This window comes from Elephantulus edwardii, unplaced genomic scaffold, assembly GCF_000299155.1.
Source record: "Elephantulus edwardii isolate Elephantulus edwardi_28Jun2011 unplaced genomic scaffold, EleEdw1.0 scaffold00099, whole genome shotgun sequence".
Lineage (NCBI taxonomy): Eukaryota > Metazoa > Chordata > Mammalia > Macroscelidea > Macroscelididae > Elephantulus > Elephantulus edwardii.
In genome coordinates this window covers 8172023-8177609 of record NW_006399849.1, presented here as the reverse complement: position 1 = coordinate 8177609, position 5587 = coordinate 8172023, and the positions used below count along the sequence as shown (strand labels likewise).

Sequence of the window (5587 nt, the reverse complement as noted above, 5' to 3'; positions counted from 1 at the left end):
TGAGACAACAAGGTTGGCAAAGGATAGAATGGTGTTAAGGGCTCTTGTTCATAGGGTTTCTATGAGTTGCAAGCGACTCAATGGCACATAACAACAACAACCGTGAGTGTTGATTGTGAACTCAGTAATTAAAATAACTGACAGTTTCAATATTTCCTATTTTGTCTATTGAGCATTTAACTCGATTGAGTTAAATGCTGACTGCTCAATTTTGTTACCCACAAGCTTTCTCCATTGTCTCATGATTACAGAGCCTTCTGACTAGCTATAGTTGTTGTTCTTAGGTTCTGTAGGATCAATTACAACTCATACAACTCTGTGAACAATAAATTGAAACCATATCCTATTCTGACTATCCTCAAAGTCTTTGCCATGCTCAAGCCTATTGTTATATTCACCATGTCAGTCCATGTTGTTGAAGGATTTTCTTTTCTCTGATAATTCAATTTCCCCAGCATAATTTCCTTTTACAAGGACTGGCATCTCTTGAAAACAAGTGGACTATATATAAATATATTTCACCGTTCTTGTCTCTAAGGAGCATTCTCATTGTGCTTCCTTTGACAGACACTTGCTTGTGTTTTTGACTGTCCTTGTGCTATTTAATACTTTTCACCCACACCCTGACTGAAAGACATCAGTTCTTTGATCCTCCTTATTCATTGTCTAGCTTTAACATACATAAGACACATTTGAAAATGGCTTGCATCAGGTACACCTTAGTCTTTAAACTGACATCTTTGCTCTGTAACACTTTAAAGACATCTTTGACAGCAGACTTTTCCTTTATTGATGCTACTGTCAATGTGATGGTGGATCAAAATAAAAGGAAATAGATAAGTGACAACTTCAGTATCTCTTTCTGGACTTGGAGAAATGATGAAAGTTATACAAGTGTTCAGGTCTTTCATTCATAGGGTTGCTATGAGTCGTCTATGACTCCACAGCATTTAATAACAACAACAACAATGAGAGAGCTCACTTGGCCTAGTGGACAGAAAATGATGCTACCAAGCCAAAGGTGGGTGATTTTAGTCTCAGGCTGGTTTTAATTGTTTTTGATCAAACATTCTTCTAATTGGCATAGCACTGGTCTGTCCATTTGCTGTACAGAGGTAACTTGTGATTTCAATGATGCTGAACACTGTGACAATGATGTGTCAAATGTGATAATGGTTTCCTATGGTGGACAGTGTTTGGTGGAGCTCCCCAGTTAAAACAAGCTTGTGAGCAGGAGTGGCATCCACTTCTGAAATAGCTTGCCTCCAGAAACTCTGAACCTGGAGAGAGGATGAAAGTTATATAAGTGTTCAGGTCTTTCGTTCATAGGGTCACTATGAGTCATCTACGACTTGATAACACTTAAAACAACAACAGCAAAAACAACAACATCATCATCATGTTGTTGCCTGTTGTTCCAGTTGTGAGAATTTCATTTTCTTGTTGTTGAGATGTTATTCACATTTGAGATTGTCATCTTTGATCTTCTTTAGTAAGTGCTTCAAGTCTTCCTCACTTTTCTATAATCAAGATTGTGTCATCTTCATAACATAGGTTGTTGATGAATCTCTCTCCACTTGTCATGCCATGTTTTTCTTCATATAGTTCAGCTTTTGGGATGATTTTTTTTTCCATTCAGAAATGAATGGATAGTCTTGCTTTTGGTCTGTCTTGTCTGGAATCTCTACTGAAACCTGTCCATTGGTATTTGAAATACCAGTGGCATAACTTTCAGCATCACCACAACATACAGGCCACCACAGTTTGGCACACTGACAGGTTAGTGGTGGTCTGAAACTTTAGGAACTGCAAAGGAAAATATGTATGTATAAATAAATATTTGGAAAGTGATGAAGAAGAGTAAAAAAGAATGCAAGTATAGGGTAAAGTGAAGATAAGATGAAACCCCCTTAAACATTAAACAGTTGTGTTATATACAAAAACAACTCACAACGAATTAAAATAAAAATATTGTTTCATTGTTATTGTTGCTGCTGCTGTTGATGTTATTTGTGTCGTCGAGTCACCTGGCACGCAGAGTGACCCTATATACAACAACTCTGAACCCCACCTTGTCCTGAGTCAGTGTCACACCAACCCTCGGTTACTGTATCAATCCATCTCATTTGGGGTCTTCCTCTCCTGCACTGTCCCTCCACCTTTCCAAGCATGATGTCCTTCTCCAAGAACAGGTCCCTCTGGCCATGTTCCCAAAGTATGTGAGCTGGAGCTTCAAAGTCCTAGTCTCCAAGGATAAACTTGGTTTCACCCTCTCTAAGATAGACGTATTTGTTTTCTTGTCCATGGTATGTATGTTCAAAACTCTTCTCCAGCATTGCAATTTGAAGGCATCAATTCTTTTTCTGTCATCCTCAGTCATTGTCCAGATCCCTGAAGTGCAACAAGTAATTGCAAAGACTGTGGCTAGTATTAGGTGAACCTTAGTTTCTAGACTGACCTCGTTGCTTTTCAGCATTCTGAAGATGTCCTTGACAGCAGATTTTCCCAATACAATCCATCTTTTGTTTTACTGACTGCTGATGTTATGTGTGTTGATTGTGGAGCTAAGCAAGCTGTAATTGTCAACAACTTAAATCTTTTCTCTGTCTATCATGGTGCTACCAGTTGGCAGAGTGGTGGGAATCTTTGTCTTCTTGATGTTAAGCTTCAATCCATATTGAAGACTACAGTCCTTGACATTCTGCGGCAAGCGCTTCAGGTCTTCTTCAGTTTCAGCAGGCAAGGTTGTGTCATTTACATAACATAGGCTGTTGATGAGTCTTCCTCCAAACCTAATGCCATATTCCCCCTAATAAAGCCTAGCTTCCTTAATAATCTGTTCTGCATATAAATTGAAAAGATATGGAGACAGGATGCCTCCCCGATGCACTCCTTTCCAGATTTTGAACCATACAGTGTTTCCTGCTCCATTCTGAGGACTGCTTCCTGGTCCAAGTACAGGTTTCGCAATAAGTACAATCAAGTGTTCTGGGATTCTCATTTTCCTCAAGCTTAGCCACAATTTGTTGTGTTACACACAGTCAAATACTTTTGCATAGTCAATGAAACACAGATAGACATTCCTCTGATACTCTTTGCTTTCTGCCAAGATCCAGCTGACATTGACGATAATGTCTCTTCTAAATCCAGCTTGTATTTCTGGTAGTTTTCTGTCAATGTATTGTTCTGGTTGTTTCTGGGTAGTTTTTGGAAGGATTTTGCTAGTATGTGATATTAGTGATATTGTTTGATAATTTCCACACTTTTCATGTCTCTTTTTTTTTTTTGAATGGGAATACATATGGATCTTTCCAGTCAGTTGGCCAGGTATTTGTCCTCCAGAGATCTTGGCATAATTTGGCGAACATATCCAGGGCAGCATCTGTTTGTTGAAATATGTCACTTGGTATCCCATCAATCATAGGGCTTTCTTTTTTGCCAAGTCCTTCAGAGCAGCCTGCACTTCCTCCTTCATCACCATTGCTTCTTAATCATATATTGTTTCATGAAATTCTTCTGTGTCAATTACTTCTTTTTGGTACAATGACTCTGTAAACTCCTTCCATCTTCTTTTAATGCTTCCTGAATCATTCAATATTCTGCCCATAGTATCCTTAAGCATTGCATCTCACAGCTTGAATTTATTCTTTAGTTCTTTCAGCTTTAGAAATGCTGAGTGAGCTAGTGGAGTGTATGGGTGAGAAGGGAGGAGGATGTGCCTGGCAAAGCACTGCAGACGCCACTACCCTTTTCTTCCTGGCTCACCCATCTCAGCATTAGCAGGTGTTCTGCTCCTTTGCTGATTGGTGTGTCTGCTTAGCACAAGAAAATGGAAACTGAACAGCCAGAGGTAACCTTCCCTAATATGGAAACAAATGGTGAATTTGGTAAATGCCCTGCAGAAGAAGATAAGGAAGAGGAGCAAGCATGTAAAACATCAAGAAACACTGATGAGATAGTTGAGCTTTATATTCTGCTTCAAAGCAAGAATGCTGGGGCAGTGATTGGCAAAGGAGACAAGAATATTAAGGCTCTTTGTACAGACTACAGTGCCAGACAGCAGTGGCCCTGAGTGCATGTTGAGTACCTGTGCTGATTTTGAAACAATTGGAGAGATTCTGAAGAAAATCATCCCTACCTTAGAAGAGGGCCTGTAGTTGCCATCACCCACTCTAACTAGTCAGCTCCTGCTTGAATCTGATGCTGTGGAATGCTTAAATTACCAACACTATAGGAAGTGTTTTTGACTGTGAGTTGAGACTGTTGATTCATCAGAGTCTGACAGGAGGAATTATTAGGGTCAAAGATGCTAAAACAAAAGAACTTTGAGGGAACGCTCAGACAACAGTCAAGCTGTTTGAGGAATGCTGTCCTCATTCTACTGACCAACTTGTACTTATTGGAGGAAAGCCTGGTAGTGTTGTGGAATGCATAAAGATCATCCTTGATCTTATATCTGAGTCTCCCATCAAAGATTGTGCACAGCCTGACGATCCTAGTTTCTACGATGAAACCTATGATTATAGTGGTTTTACGATGATGTTTGATGACTGCCATGGGTGACCTGTGGAATTTTCAATGAGAGGAAGAGGTGGTTTTGACAGAATGCCTCCTGGTTGGGGTGGGCATCCCATGACTCCATCTAGAAGAGACTGTGATGACATGAACCCTCATCGAGTACCACCACCACTGCCTCCTTGATGAGGTAGCCAGGGTGGTAGCAGAGCCCTGAATCTCCCTCTTCCCCCCACACCCACCACTGTCTAGAGGAGGAGATTTAATGGTTTGACAGAAGAGGGAGACCTGGAGATCGTTATGATGGCATGGTTGGTTTCAGTGCTGATGAAACTTGGGATTCTGCAATAGATATATGGAGCCCATCAGAATGGCAGATGGCTTATGAACCAAACGATGGCTCTGGATATGATTATTTCTGTTCAGGAGGTTAAGGCTCATACGGTGATCTTGGTGGACCTATTATTACTACACAAGTAACTAGTCCCAAAGATTTGGCTGGATCTGGCAAAGGTGGTCAGGGGATTAAGCAGACCCGTCATGAATCTGGAGCTTCAGTCAGAATTAATGAGCCTTTGGAAGGGTCTGAAGATCGTATCATTACCATAAAAGGAACACAGGACTGGATACAGAACACACAGTATTTGCTGCAGAACAGTGTGAAACAGTATTCTGGAAAGTTATTCTAAGACTAGTGAAGAACTGAAGGAGTTCTGCGTCTATTTTTTTTTTTTAAACCTGCTGCTGTTTAAAAAGCCTATATTCCTCTGCTTCATAGGCGCTCTGCATTTGAGGTGTCGTGAACTCTCTGCTGTTCACCAGATGTAATGTTTTAGTTCTTTACAAACAGGGTGGGGGGAAGGGTGTGCAAAAACTAACATTGAAATTTTGAAACATCAGTAGAGTGAGTGAATTCTATTTTTGTTCATTATTGGTGGCTTTTTTTTTTCAAGAAAAAAACCCCCACGTAATTATTGTGAAAACCTTGCTTTTGTGGTCACTGTAAGATTGGGGAGGGTTGGGGCAGGGAGGAGTGTAACAGTAACAATAGTTCACATGTCCCTGGCACTTG

The 5587-nt window shown here is 40.3% G+C and overlaps 1 pseudogene; it reads left to right on the top strand.

Moving 5' to 3' along the window:
• The first annotated feature begins 3829 nt into the window (after positions 1 to 3829).
• LOC102864742 lies at positions 3830 to 5204 on the top strand (annotated as a pseudogene).
• Positions 5205 to 5587: the final 383 nt, after the last annotated feature.